The sequence below is a fragment of the Pseudophryne corroboree genome, chromosome 7, assembly GCF_028390025.1.
Source record: "Pseudophryne corroboree isolate aPseCor3 chromosome 7, aPseCor3.hap2, whole genome shotgun sequence".
Lineage (NCBI taxonomy): Eukaryota > Metazoa > Chordata > Amphibia > Anura > Myobatrachidae > Pseudophryne > Pseudophryne corroboree.
In genome coordinates, this window is record NC_086450.1 from 373,425,491 (window position 1) to 373,441,757 (window position 16,267).

General features: G+C 46.5%; 2 long non-coding RNA genes across 2 annotated transcripts in view; both read right to left on the reverse strand.

Moving 5' to 3' along the window:
• Positions 1-16,267, reverse strand: part of LOC134943732 (uncharacterized) — a 77,962-nt gene that overhangs the window by 34,096 nt on the left and 27,599 nt on the right. The window lies entirely within an intron of this gene.
• On the reverse strand, positions 14,757-15,953 carry LOC134943731 (uncharacterized). Its single transcript, XR_010181710.1, has 3 exons — positions 15,706-15,953; positions 15,237-15,608; positions 14,757-15,155 (listed from the first exon to the last, which is right to left on the reverse strand). It is a non-coding gene; the product is annotated as an uncharacterized LOC134943731 (long non-coding RNA).

Below are 16,267 nucleotides of genomic sequence, written 5' to 3' on the forward strand. Positions count from 1 at the left end.
GATAGAATCCAAGCCATTAGAGACATGACACTGCCACAAACCCAGCAACAGATCAGGACGTTTTTAGGAATGTGTGGGTATTGCCGTAATTGGATCCCAGGGTTTTCCATATTGGCGTTACCTTTGCAGGAAATGGTCTCCTCAAACAAACCTGATAGGATCTCGCATACAGACGAATCCGAAACAGCATTTGAGAGACTCAAACAGTGCCTAACGCAGGCACCAGCACTAGGTATGCCAGACTATGGGAAACCCTTTGAACTATACGGAACAGAAAGTGCTGGTTGCGCAGCAGGTGTACTAACCCAAAAACACGGTGATGCCAGCAGGCCAGTTGCATACTACAGCGCTCAGCTAGACACGGTAGCGCGATCCCTCCCCACATGCTTGCGTAGCGTTGCGGCGATAGCATTGCTAGTGACAAAAAGCGAAGATGTCGTGCTAGGCCACAACCTCACAATCCATACACCACATGCAGTATCTGCCTTATTGAATTCTGCCCAAACCAGACACGTCTCATCAGCAAGGTTTACAAGATGGGAATTGGCATTAATGGCCCCAGTAAACATCACCATAAGGAGATGCAGCGCATTAAATCCTGCGACATTTCTCCCAGGTGTGCCTGGTCAGACACAAAGGGTGGAAGGTGAGAGTGATGGGGAAGGAGGATTTAATACAAAGGAAGATGCACATGATTGTATGGAATATTTGACCCAAAATTTTACCGCAAGGCCTGACATCAGTGACAATCCACTGGAAGATGCAGAACTCACGTTCTACACTGACGGTAGTTGTCATAGACAGTCAGACTCGGGAGACTTGTGTACTGGATACGCAGTCGTAGATGACCAAGACACCATAGAAGCGGAACCGCTAGGTCCACCTCACTCAGCCCAGGTTGCTGAACTGGTCGCCCTAACCAGAGCATGTGAATTGGCTAAGGGTAAGTCAGCCAATATCTACACCGATTCTAGATACGCCTTCGGGGTAGTACATGATTTCGGAGCCCTATGGCGCCTCAGAAATTTCATGACGGCAGCTGGTACACCGATAGCGCATGCAGCTTATATAAAAAGGCTTCTAACAGCGATACGGGAACCCGACAGAGTGGCTGTTATCAAATGTAAAGCACATACATATAGTCAAGACCCAGTGTCACTTGGTAACAGCCGAGCAGACGAAGCAGCTAAGCTTGCAGCTGCTACCCCCATACAGACAGACACCACACAACTGATGGTATTTAATACCATCAACACACAGAAGTTGTGTGAGATGCAGAATTTGTGTTCCACACAGGAAAGAGCAGTCTGGAAGGCAAAGGGATATGGCCAGGAGTCCTCAGGGCTCAGGACGGATGGACATGGTAAACCAGTGGCCCCCAGAGCATATCTTCCATGTCTGGCTGAAGCAGCTCATGGGTTGACTCATCTAGGCAAGGAGGGAATGTGCAAATTGGTAAGAGCATACTGGTGCGCCCCAGGATTCTCCTCTCATGCGGGTAAAAGAGCAATGTCATGCCTTACCTGTCTGAGAAAGAATATTGGAAAAGCAATACCTACAGAACCATCCCATATCCCACCTGCCGGCGGCCCTTTCCAGGTAATACAAATTGACTTCATTCAATTACCCCCATGTCGAAATTTGAAATATGTACTTGTTTGTATAGATGTTTTCTCGAATTGGGTCGAAGCATTTCCAGCAGCTACAAATACCGCTATGTTTACAGCTAAGAAAATTGTGCAGGAATTTGTATGTAGATATGGTATCCCTAGAATCATTGAAAGTGATAGGGGTACCCATTTTACCGGTGATGTCTTTCAAGGAATGTGTAAATTAATGGGTATTGATAGCAAGTTACACACTCCGTACCGTCCGCAGGCGAGTGCGAAGGTCGAAAGAGTGAACAGCACTATTAAAAATAAATTGAGTAAAGTAATGGCAGAGACAGGATTGACGTGGCCAGAAGCTTTACCCATTGTTTTGTATAGCATCAGAACCACTCCCAGGTCCCCTCTTAACCTGTCCCCTTTTGAAATTCTGTTTGGTCGACAACCGCATGTCATGATTAACCCTCAGGATGATTTGAAATGTAACAATGAAGTAACTGTAAAATACTTGATTAACATGAGTAAGCAGTTGAGGAATCAAAATGATAATCTGAAGTTGGTGATTCCTGATTTACCAGATAGTAATTGTCATGACATTGAACCTGGGGATTATGTAATGATACGAAATTTTCTACGTTCAGGTTGTCTTATTGATAGATGGGAAGGACCATACCAGGTCTTATTGACTAGCACCACAGCATTGAAGGTTGCTGAGAGAGAGACTTGGGTCCATTCATCCCACTGCAAAAAGGTTGCTGATCCAGAGAGGTCCCGTGATAAGGAACAGACGGTAGAGGTTGTATCACTAGAGTGTCTGTTCCAGGAGGACTGAGGCGGCACCTGAGCCTTGAAGACCGAAAGCAGTTGTTGACTCCCTTCCCCCTTTTATTGTTTTTCTCCACTTCCCATCCCCTCTCCCTTAAAATTTCTTTTTCCCCCTTCTCATTCTTCTCTATTTACTCCTCAAAGATGGACTTGCCCCAAGAGACTGTGATCCGGATTTTGATGTTAACCATGATGTTGACCAGAGCAGTCTGTTCCGGCGAGAGTACCATAGAGGTCGAGAGAGGTTCTGGAATGGATTCCGATTATGATGATGGAGGCGTAGTTTTCCAAGATCAACCAAACCAACAAGCAAAGGCGAGTATCAGAAAACGATCCGATAGAAGAAATTGTGATGGATTGTTAGCTGAAGAAAACTGTATCTGTAGGCTCTGTGACAATTTGATTGAGGATGGGTGCATAAAGAAATGCCAATCCAGTTTTAATATCCATATGGACCGGCATCCATTGAGTGACTATCACTCCTTAGTGGGTAACGTATTAAACCAAACAGATTGTTGGGTATGCTCTCAAGTACCTCAGGGTCATAGCAAATCAGGGCTAGTACCATTTCCTTTAACGTTAGGGGAGGTACTTGAGCTAAGTGGTGGGAGACCGGTGGACCGGAGGTTTAACATCTCCAGCCCTCCTAGTTTGAAGCTCCACCAATACCATGTGGATAGGTCCCTCTTATGTTTTAATATCTCCAATCCCCGTAAGCCGGGAAATTGGGAAGTGTCATGGAGCAACCTTACCATGACCTTCTCACACAGAGCAGATAGAATGCCTACAGATACAGAGCTTGTACGCCACATAGCCAGTAGAGGAAAATCTTTCCGGTATAGATACACCCTAGGAAATAGAATTACTAGAGTTGGAGAAGTATCACCAGGATACTGTGCACATATCGTACAGTCTGATACGTGCATTAAGCAGATGGAAGAATTAGGGTCAGGAGATTTCACATGGAAGGTTTGTAATATGGTAATGTCCTTCTCCGTCCCATATGTTCTCCCCGATGATGCATATTTCATATGCGGGAGAAAGGCGTACAAGTGGCTTGCCCCAAACTCTGAAGGATTGTGTTATATTGGAAAAGTATTGCCTGAAGTGATGACTGTTACACATGACAAAATGAAGGACATACACCGTGGTGCCCAAGCTCCTTATACTCACACTCATTACGAGCACCGAGTTAAAAGACAACTGTCAGAAAGGTTAGAGCATCCGGCCTCTGATCTTATCCATGAATCCACCGGGATTCAGGTTCTGGTAGCGTTAGATTTCACTCGCACCGCTCGGGGAGTGATGAATTATAGATACATTTCCGCACTCGCCAATTTGTTAGATAATATCACTGAAATGTATGATGACACGTTCAGATACACTGGAAGAGAACTTCAAGCTTATAAAACAGAACTAGTTCAGCATAGGATGGTTCTTAATTATCTTACAGCAGTAACAGGCGGATATTGTGTTACATTGGCAACACAGTACGGCATAAAGTGTTGCACGTATATCACAAATAGCACCGAGGATCCGGTAGAGGTCATAGACCAAAAGATGGACGATATTCTCCAATTAAAATGGGAATTTCGCCGAAAACACAATCTCACCCTTGCCGCTGTAGGTAATGAGCTGACTAGTTGGGTGTCATGGTTGAACCCGCGAAATTGGTTCTCCGGTTTAGGAGACTGGGCTCAAGGAGTCATAATGGATGTTGGAAAGTTTCTCCTATGTATCTTGGGTGTTGTTATATCTATTGGATTGATATTTAGATGCGGGCAGGCTTTAATGAGGTGCAAACAAAGTACAAGAGTGATGAGCTTGAGGAGTGAGGAAACTGTAATTAACCTGGATTTGATTTATGACCCAATGATAGAAACCAGGATGTGATGAAAAATGCGATTATACGGTCCGTTTCTTTCACCTGTTTTTCTGCTTTTTTTCCAAGATACAAAGACCCCCTTGGACGAGGAAGTTGACGAGACGCTATACAGACAACAGACAAGCACCAAAGATGAAGTTTTGACCACTTGAGAAATGGACATTTGATGAACTTTGCCATGGATCCCCAGTTTCCCTAGTATTTTTAAACTCACGCTAGCCCAACATTTTTGTAAATCTGATGGCACTGACAAAGCTATTTGCTCATGCCCAAGGAGCAATACAGCGCAAAGAAGACGACTCTCAACAGATACCGAACAAAACTTCAACGACAGATGTACATTTACCTGACATAGAATATCATTGCATTTTCCATAAGTGTTCTTCATCCTCATCTCTACAACCCTCAGGTAATAACACACATAGTATAGGGAGTACAGGCACAAATATCAGCAATCACATATTCCCCCATTCATGTATCATCAACTAAAATGTGCTCCCCATTTTGTTCAAAAGCCGAAAAGAGCTCGGTAAAGTTTGACAGCCCATCCACAGACCTGTACCACGGGATAAGAAGGAATTCAAATGTATACTTCGCAATACCTCGAAGCTTGATTTACCACACGTACGGCACGATGATACATGACCCTCCAAACATGGACTCATACACACATGCTTCTGCTTTCTCACTAGGTCATACCCTCTTCACACCTACTCCTCTCTTCTTCCTTACCCAACCATGGAAATGAATTAACCCCTGACTTATATTTTTCTCCTTTTTTTTTTTGTTTTGAAGGTGGCAGTTATTATTGACTGCCAAAGGGTGGACTGTCAAAGTCAGAAAAATATCCCTATACACGCTGCCATATTTGCACCTCACGCTGGTCCGCGCTGCGCATGCGTGCGCTTTCCCGTGATAGCGCATACCCGCTGATGCGTGCACCCGCTCGCATCGGTATGCGTATTTACGGTAAAGAGTATGTAGTCGTAGCGTGCGACCCAATCGTTACATATTTTCACAATTAATGTAGTTTGTAGACCATGGTCCCTTTGATAGATTCTGAAAGTTTGGTTAATATGGAATGTCCCTGAACGGAGGAATCCCTCTTTGTATTGTGCTAAGGGTCTAACAGGAATCATACAGCAGTGTTTGGTACCCATCGGAAGAGTATTTAAATAGCAATATTCCGGTGTTGGTTTGGAGCGTATTAATCGCTCGTGCGGATAGTTATGGACATAAGAAGTTTATGTCCATTTCTATTATTTACGCATACTCAGGTATGCGGCGGGAAACCTAGTTTCCCACCCACCTGAGCCGTTTGAAATCGTCACAGCCCACCTGTATGAATCACCCTATGACCTTTTGTTATAGTGCGAAGCCGAATTCCTGCGTCCAATGGACAATGAGGTTGTAGGGACCATTAGATTGCATTGTGTGAGTAGCATAAAAGACGGGCCTGTGGCATCCAGCTTTCACTTCTCATCAAACGGTTCTCATTGCTGATAATCGGGAAGCTGGATGTCCAGAGGCGCATGCGATCATACCCTTTGTGCGTAAGTTTTTCTCCGTAACCATATTGTCTTACCGTGAGCCAATCTCTCTCTCTCTCTCTCTCCCTTCTCTTTCTCTCGTATCTCCCATTGACTAGTATTGTATTGTATTAGGTCAGCATAGTATTGTATTGTATTTCTTGTATAGTTATTCGGTTAGGAAGTCTCTGTTATATTGTAGTGTATCATTTGTACTGTGATTCTTTTTGCAAGTATAATAGTTATAATACAGATAATAGGCTTTGGACCCTAAACCAGTATCTGTGTATTTCCTATAGTTTTAAGTGTTCACTTGAGCGTCGGTGACGCTCAAGCAGCTTTGTAGTTAGTCAGGTTACACAAGGTTGCACTTACACCCTGTATTCACATTAAGGTATTCTGTGTATTTCATTGATAAAAGGTTTAGACATAAAGGTATAGCGTTGTGAGCGTCTGCGCCGCTGGTGATCTCCTCGTGGTCTCGAGCGTCCGCTACGCCATAGCGAATCATTACTCTAGTCATCACCAATAACTTGCTGTCCTGTGATCACTGGGCCGTGAGCGAACGTGACGCTTGAGCGTCTCGCCTACGGCTAAGCGATCGTTACGCAACTAGCGTGCCCTTACGGTACTTCTTAAGTAAACAGCGTACTGTGTTCTTAGACTTCATTAAGGATTGTTTATACGACAAAGGAATTTAACATTGTCAGGTGGCTGGGGCAAGACTGCCGAGATGCGCCGCCTGGGTGGTGAAGAAGGAGGCGCAGATTCCGACTCCACACGCCGCGTCTTAGTGGGCCTCCTAGTTAAAGTCACAGAGCCCTGTGATGGCCGCCTTAGAGGAGGGCGGCTTGCAGAAGAAGAACCTATGTGAAAATAGCAACATTAATATTTTGTGGTTCTATGTGTTTGCAGAATATGTGACTACACTGATTTCTTACCTGCATTCCCTGCAGCTTCATCAGTTGGCTGTGGCCTGTCTGTGGCGCGTCTCTGGCGTACTGTTGAAAAATTGCACAAAACATTATGACCATACTTTTAAAACTCATTGTAATCTGAAAATCATTATTGTAATGTAAACATCTCGCACCTAATGTTAAGTTAACTATTTTATGTTTAAGCTATTCTGGATTAATTAATTGGGTGTGTATTCTTAAATTAAGATGATGTTGCACTAAATAATCCAGAAACATAGCTTAATTCGACACAATATATTGCAGATAATTTTAATATAAAATTTCTCACAAACAACATAAAAACCATAATAAAAAAAAAAAAATTTATTGAATAAGTTAAAAAAATAAAAGGCCATTGGAAAAAACAGTTAGGGACAAGCAAAATCTATGATTATGTATTATAACTACACATACCAGCATGCAATGCAACAGATTTCACATTCACTAATAGCAAAACTCTGGCAATGCATGATGGGCCTTGTAGTTTTGAAAGACATTTACAGCTACAGGTTGCACAGGCCTGCACGACATTACCAACACAATGTTTGCATATTTACAAACACCGTAACAATTAGCAGCATTATCATTTTAAAAATAACAAGAGCCAAAAAAAATTAAAATACAACTCACCATCCTGCCTTGGACGGTCCGAATCCCGGACATGAGTCGCTGTCACCACTTCTGCAGGAATAAGTGACCGCACAGGCTCCTCCCAATCACGAAAAGTGGCACGGAAAGGGTGTCCACCCCCGGTTTGGCGGGCTGATTTGGCCTCCTTGGCCATCTTGGCCTTGACACGGCGCTTGATGTCATAAAACCTTTTTCTACACGTGTCCTCAGTCCGCCTCACCACACCCTCACTATTGACTGCAGCAATAACTTTTCCCCACAGGACCGACTTCCTACGTGAGGACACCTTGGCAGCATCCGCCCAAACAATTGGCGATGATGCCTCATCAGCTCCCGCACCAAAGCCATGTTTTCAGCATAGCTGAACTTCACATTGCGCCCAGTCTTGGTAGTGGTGCGTGGCTGAGGAGCCACAGCACCATCACTATCACTGGAGAACGCTTCAACAGGCACCCCCTCCTCCTCCTCCTCACTAACCTTCTCCCTCTCACTAACCTCCTCCACCTCACTCACCTCCTCCCTCTCACTAACCTCCTCCACCTCACTCACCTCCTCCCTCTCACTAACCTCCTCCACCACACTGACCTCTGACTGAGACATAGGGGTATATGCAATAGCGGGCGAATCGCGTCATTTAATCCGCCCCTGTATAATTCGCCCGCTATCGCCAGCCGCAGCCCTGTCGCCGGGACCCTGAATTCACCATATTCAATGTATAACTGATTCGACCCACCCCCAGGCGGATTACGGCCAATCGGCGAGTAGTGGGAGTACTGAATTCGCCTTCCCGCCGAAAGCAGCCCTTTATTAGGGCTTGTTTGCTGCGTGCTCTGCAGCCATTTTGTGAACCTGCAGAGAGGTGTGAGGAGGTGCAGAGCTAGCAATTTGGTTGTTTGCTGTGGATATCGTTTGGACACCCCAGCAGGCTTTATTCCAGGACAGTCAGGAGGATTCCTGTTACCCGGAGGAGAGCCATTTTAGGAGCTTTTACTACATTTGTAGGTAAGTACCACATGTGTGTCTGGTGTTGCATGTATGTGTTTGTGTAGTGGGGGTTGCCATGAGGTGTACATGGGGTGTTTGTGTATGTGTGCAGGTATGTGTATAGCCCCTTGCTTGTGTTGCTGCATTTTTTGGGGGAGACGTGTTTTGGGGTAGTTTTTCACGTTTTTTTTTTATTCTTAAATTGACTTTTTTGGGTCTTCTATTAGCATTGGTGTACCTCTTGAGTGTGTTGGGATGCTTTCTGGCCATTTTGGGGTGATTTGGAGCAAGTTTAGTCGACAGCCTGGTCGACCTGTGCTGTAGACTGTTTGGCAAACATGTGTTTTCCCGCCTAATTTTGCTGTGGTGTACCTCCTGAGTGTGTTGGGATGCTTTCTGGCCATTTTGGGGTGATTTGGAGCAAGTTTAGTCGACAGCCTGGTCGACCTGTGCTGTCGGCAGTTTGGCAAACATGTGTTTTCCCGCCTAATTTTGCTGTGGTGTTCCTCCTGAGTGTGCTGGGATGCTTTCTGGCCATTTTGGGGTGATTTGGAGCAAGTTTAGTCGACAGCCTGGTCGACCTGTGCTGTCGGCAGTTTGACAAACATGTGTTTTCCCACCTAATTTTGCTGTGGTGTTCCTCCTGAGTGTGCTGGGATGCTTTCTGGCCATTTTGGGGTGATTTGGAGCAAGTTTAGTCGACAGCCTGGTCGACCTGTGCTGTCGGCAGTTTGGCAAACATGTGTTTTCCCGCCTAATTTTGCTGTGGTGTTCCTCCTGAGTGTGCTGGGATGCTTTCTGGCCATTTTGGGGTGATTTGGAGCAAGTTTAGTCGACAGCCTGGTCGACCTGTGCTGTCGGCAGTTTGACAAACATGTGTTTTCCCGCCTAATTTTGCTGTGGTGTTCCTCCTGAGTGTGCTGGGATGCTTTCTGGCCATTTTGGGGTGATTTGGAGCAAGTTTAGTCGACAGCCTGGTCGACCTGTGCTGTCGGCAGTTTGACAAACATGTGTTTTCCCGCCTAATTTTGCTGTGGTGTTCCTCCTGAGTGTGCTGGGATGCTTTCTGGCCATTTTGGGGTGATTTGGAGCAAGTTTAGTCGACAGTGTGGGTCAGCCATTTTGTGTGGGTCAGCCATTTTGTGTGGGTCAGCCATTTTGTGTGGGTCAGCCATTTTGTGTGGGTCAGCCATTTATACATGTATGTATGTATGTATGTATTTTTATTTTATTTTATTTTATAACAGAGATGTCAAAGGACAAGCAGACCCGATCCGCCCCTTCCCCCACCCCCTCGGATCTATCCCTTCATAGCAACGAGGAGTGGGAGCCAACCCAGGAGGCGGATACGACCGGCCAGGCATGTAGTGACCAGCCGCGGTCGTCAAGGGCCCATGAGAAGTCCAAGAAAAAGCCTAGTAGAAAGGTACTAACCACACCTGCAGACACAAATAGCATCAAACTTTCTTTACTGTAGTTTGCGCAATGCCATGCACACCTACTGGAATATGTGCGCAATGCCAGGGATACTGACACTCACAGGTACATACCGATCTTATTATTATTTTTTTTTATTTTTTTTAATCCCTAAAGGCAAGAAGCCAGCCAGAGGAGCAGTCGGAGGAGGAAGCCTCTGGTGAAGATGCAGGACCGAAAAAGCCGCGTGGACCCAGATATACTGAGGCGGAAAACTGTACCCTAGTGGATTGCGTCGACAGGTCCTACGACGTTTTGTATGGACCAAGGGCACAGACAACAGCAGCTAGGACAAAGCGAAGCATCTGGGAATCCATTGCGAGTCAAGTCACTGCAATATCTGGAAACCGCCGGAGCACCAGAAATTGCTTGAAGCGGTACAGTGATTGCCGCAGACAGACCAAGAAGAAGATGGGGATTCAGCGCCGACATGAGACAGCTACGGGAGGTGGCCCGGCTCTCAACCTGAAGTGGCTACCCTGGGAGGATGTTATTAGAAGGCGCATGAACCCTGCCATGGTCGAAGGAGTTCGCGGAGGTGTGGACTCTAGCCGTCCTGCTGGCTTTCCCGAGGAGGAAGAACCGCCCAGAAGACGGAAGAAGGCGGGAGATAAGCCGTCCAAAAGGAGGTCTGATGGTAAGAATACATTCACATGAACTGTACTTCCCTTTAAAATTTTTGTATGTGCTAATGTGAGTTGTTTTTTTTTTTTCAGACAGGCCTGCCCAGAGGACATCACCTGCGCGCAGGACATCGCCAGCGCACGGACCATCACCTGTGCAGCAGGCATCGGCAGCAGCGCGCGGACCATCACCTGCGCCGCAAGCATCGGGAGCGCGCAGATCGTCACCTGTGCGCCACAGTTCGTCATCGCGCAGTTTGTCACCTGTGCACCAGACGACGTCAGCGCACAGACTATCACCTGTGCGCCAAACATCAGCGCACAGAACTTCACCTGTGCGCCAGACACCGTCGGCGACCACACCACAAGATGGGCGCCAAACAACAGCTCCTGCGCGCAGGCCATCACCAGATCGTCGTCTCTCCAGGAGCTCTGGGACTGTGACTGAAGAGCCTCAAGACACAACCCTTGTGGACCCATCACCCGATCTGTTTGAGTCTACAGGGTTAACAGACGAAACTTTTCTTGGGTTTGAGGACAGCCGTGCAGACGTATCCAGCCAGACCCTTGAAAAGTCTTCCGAAACGAGGACAAGTGGAGCTCCTGGAGCAGCGGCATCACAGGATGGAGAAGGTTTGTATTTATTTTGTGGGAGGGGGGGGGGCAGCAGTTGTGTAAATTTTATTAACTTTCCCCAAAAAATTATTTTGCAAACAGTGGTGCCACGGACCAGCAGCGGACTAGCTTCGGGGATTGGTTCCTACTTCAGGCCGGATCTCCTCCTACAGGAGTCGTCAGAGGATGACGAGGTGGAAGTGCAGGAGGCTCCAGTTACTACATCCCTGCGTGAGTAAATTGAATTGTGAGCCTTCAAAAAAATGTATGATGAATGTGTATAATATTGTCTAATTTTCTTTTCAGCTGCCCAAATCCAAGTTGTGGCAGACATCCAGGAAGGGCAGAATCCCTCAACTGTTCAGAGGGTTCACACCCTGGCATCAGAGATTGGGACACGCCAGGATACATACACAAATGTCGTGGGAAGCAGACTGGACAACATTGAGAGGACAATGGAGAAAATGGCAAACAGTCTGCTTGAACTGCAAAAGACTCTTTCCGACAGCACGGCCACAATACTACAGGTCAGAATGCAAGATCATAGGGAGAGTATGACCGTACTTAACATTCTGGCCGAATCCATGACCCGGCTCGTGGACAACACTGCATGTCTGGTAGCAAGCAATCAAAACATGTCGGAGAGTCATCGACACTCCTCATCCAGCCAACAGGTCATCGCAACCACACTGCAGATGATCTATGATAAGCTCCCAGGAACAGCTAATCAACACGCTGGTGATCCACCATATCCGCCGTCGCAAGCCATAAGGACGCCTCGTACCCTTCCTCAAGTCCCATCCCAGTACAGACAGTCACAGATGTACCAGGGATATACAGGGATGTACCCCACCCCCCAGATGCCTCCACCACCGGCCACACAATCTTCAGCAGCATGGGCACAGAGGACCAGTCAACATACTCCCCAGCCTCCCAGGACATCCACGCCCTATCAGGGGGAAGAAGAGGATCCGGACAGACTTCCACCATAAACCCGGTCGTATTGTTTTATTTATTTACAAATGTTTTTCGTGTATCCCTTTCTTCCCCCCCCATTAGTTTGTTTTTTTTCTTACTATTGTTTTCTGTGTTGGGCTTCCCCACCCGTGACCGGGTACTACCAAGGAGCTTTGTGTAGGCATACATGCGCGGGCATGTATGCGGGCGCGTGTGGTAACGGATGAAAGCTCCTTGTGGCTACGTGTATGATGGGCCAAAGAGCTATTCTGATACCACTTTTTTCTTCCAAAAATCCTTTTTGTAATGGTGTACAGTAGGCTTTAATTGTGTGAATTTACTATTCACTAGTCTGTGTTTTTGTCTTCTTCATAGGATTGGTGGGGAAAAATGAAGTGGACGGCATAAGTTTGTGTTGTGTGTACCAAGGTGAGTAGAACCATGTTTCATTCAAGAAAATTTGAACCGCATGCCTCTGTAGAACCACACAGTCCAGCAATGGGTCATGCTGGGCTGTGTTGTTCCACAAATGTTAGCGTGTCAAAGTGCTGACCACTGACGCCACTCTTTCACTTTGAACCGCATGCCTCTGTAGAACCACACAGTCCAGCAATGGGTCATGCTGGGCTGTGTTGTTCCACAAATGTTAGCGTGTCAAAGTGCTGACCACTGACGCCACTCTTTCACTTTGAACCGCATGCCTCTGTAGAACCACACAGTCCAGCAATGGGTCATGCTGGGCTGTGTTGTTCCACAAATGTTAGCGTGTCAAAGTGCTGACCACTGACGCCACTCTTTCACTTTGAACCGCATGCCTCTGTAGAACCACACAGTCCAGCAATGGGTCATGCTGGGCTGTGTTGTTCCACAAATGTTAGCGTGTCAAAGTGCTGACCACTGACGCCACTCTTTCACTTTGAACCGCATGCCTCTGTAGAACCACACAGTCCAGCAATGGGTCATGCTGGGCTGTGTTGTTCCACCAATTTTTAGTGAAAATAAATGAACATGAGTTTAGTGTATCTTTACTTTAATATACTTTTTTTTCTTTTCCCCACAGATATCTATATACACAAGAAAAGAATGTAAAGAAGAACAAACTACTTTTTTGTTTTAATTAACTTTCAAACTTTATTAAAAATTTTTCTTCAATAAACTTTTAAAAATAGAAGTTTCCTGTGGTTTTTATTAAAATTTGTAATGCATTTGAATTGTACGTAAGTAGATTGCCCAGGGAACATCAAGGGAACTGTCTCTTCACATCCACACCACTTAGGAAGGATACACCGGAAGACCTGTGGAAGAGAAAAGTATGAGCTTCCAGATATGGGTGATAGTGTCACCCTGGGGCTGGAAAAAGAGGTACATACAACAGTCCACACAACACAAGCGGGTTGCAGCGGCCCAAATGCAACCCTCCTGCACTTGCATCACTACACATCCAAACATTCCCTAGCATTGCTGTTTCAGGGAATGCTTGGATGTGCAGTCTTGCAAATGCCGGAGGGCTGCACTTTGGACATGCCGGGGTGATTTTGGATAAGGGAGTTTTGGGCAATACATCTCACCTGAGGGGGGGTTGTCTGCTACATGGCGGAGGGTCAGGTCCACATCACCAGTAGGGTCACCCATGGAACATCAGGTGAAATGTCGTGTCTCCTCACATCCACGCCACTTGGGAAGATACATCGCAGGACCTGTGGAAGAGAAAAGTTTGAGCATCCAGATATGGGTGATAGTGTCACCCTGGGGCTGGAAAAAGAGGTCCATACAACAGTCCACACAACACAAGCGGGTTGCAGCGGCCCAAATGCAACCCTCCTGCACTTGCATCACTACACATCCAAACATTCCCTAGCATTGCTGTTTCAGGGAATGCTTGGATGTGCAGTCTTGCAAATGCCGGAGGGCTGCACTTTGGACATGCCGGGGTGATTTTGGACAAGGGAGTTTTGGGCAATACATCTCACCCGAGGGGGGGTTGTCTGCTACATGGCGGAGGGTCAGGTCCACATCACCAGTAGGGTCACCCATGGAACATCAGGTGAAATGTCGTGTCTCCTCACATCCACGCCACTTGGGAAGATACATCGCAGGACCTGTGGAAGAGAAAAGTTTGAGCATCCAGATATGGGTGATAGTGTCACCCTGGGGCTGGAAAAAGAGGTACATACAACAGTCCACACAACACAAGCGGGTTGCAGCGGCCCAAATGCAACCCTCCTGCACTTGCATCACTACACATCCAAACATTCCCTAGCATTGCTGTTTCAGGGAATGCTTGGATGTGCAGTCTTGCAAATGCCGGAGGGCTGCACTTTGGACATGCCGGGGTGATTTTGGACAAGGGAGTTTTGGGCAATACATCTCACCTGAGGGGGGGTTGTCTGCTACATGGCGGAGGGTCAGGTCCACATCACCAGTAGATTCACCCATGGTAGAGTTGGATAAAAGGATCAAATATTTGCGGGAACCCAACAACAGGATAAAACGGGGTAACGAACTGTACAAACATGGGCCCTCATTCCGAGTTGATCGGTCGCAAGGCGATTTTAGCAGAGTTACACACGCTAAGCCGCCGCCTACTGGGAGTGAATCTTAGCTTCTTAAAATTGCGACCGATGTATTCGCAATATTGCGATTACTAACTACTTAGCAGTTTCAGAGTAGCTCCAGACTTACTCTGCCTGTGCGATCATTTCAGTGCTTGTCGTTCCTGGTTAACGTCACAAACACACCCAGCGTTCGCCCAGGCACTCCCACCGTTTCCCCGGCCACTCCTGCGTTTTTTCCGGAAACGGTAGCGTTTTCAGCCACACGCCCCTGAAACGCCGTGTTTCCGCCCAGTAACACCCATTTCCTGTCAATCACATTACGATCGCCGGAGCGAAGATAAAGCCGTGAGTAAAAATACTTTCATCATAGTAAAGTTACTTGGCGCAGTCGCAGTGCGAACATTGCGCATGCGTACTAAGCGGATTTTCACTGCGATGCGATGAAAAATACCGAGCGAACAACTCGGAATGAGGGCCATGGCCTGGGGATATACATCAACAGGATGTAAAACTCTGAAATACATAAATGAAGAGGTTTTTTTAAAAATATTCCAATGTCAGTTTACACGATAATACAAATGTCAGTATACTCACAGGCAACTGCAAAATAATTTTGGATCAATGTCCGCCGGGAATCCTCTCCTTCGTCCATACCCACCGGTAGAGCAGAAGACCGGTTCCCGCGTCGGAAAGCACTGCGACGAAGAGTCACCGGCAAACGGTTTGCGACACATATGTTGTGTAAAATACAACATGCATTTACCATGCCGCAAACCTTCGACGGTGAGTACAAAAGAGCACCGCCGGAAGTGTCTAAACATCGAAACCGGCTTTTAAGTACACCGAAGGCACGCTCAATTACTCCCCTCGATGCAATGTGTGTCTCTTGGTAACGTTTTTCTGCTCTACCAACAGGATTAGACAATGGGGTCAACAGCCACGGTTTGTTTGGATAACCCGCATCGCCTATAGAAAATATAAAAAAAATGTTAGGTACTTGTAAAAAATAATAAAAAAAAATAATAATAAAATAATAAAAAAATAAAAAAATGAAAATACATACCTAACAGCCAGCCACCAGGCATGTTTCCTGTTTCAAACTTGTCAAACAGCGATGACTGGCTTAGGATGAAGGAGTCGTGAGATGATCCAGGAAATCCCACAAAAATGTTCAAAAATCTCATGTTTACATCACAGACCGCCTGCACGTTCAGGGAATGGAACTGTTTTCGGTTCCGAAAACATTCCTCTGAATTCCGTGGCGGTCTGATCTGCACGTGGGTACAGTCAATCGCGCCCAGCACATTGGGAAATTTGTATTTGTTGAAAAAGCCTAATTTGATCTCACGACATTCGCTGTCCGTCTCTGGAAATGTGATGTACTGGATCGTCAATTTGCGGAAAGCCCTAATGACCTGGGTTATACAGCGCGACAGTGTCGACTGTGAAAAACCGCATGTTTGAGACAGTGTAGGCTGGAATGTGCCTGACGCCAAAAAATGTAACGTCCCCAGCAGTTTCTGAAAACCGCTGATTGCACGATTTGTCCGTGCCCGAGGTTCCAAGTCGGCCTCCAACAGAGCGTACAGCGAATATATGTCGCGAGTCGATAAGCGATAATTTTG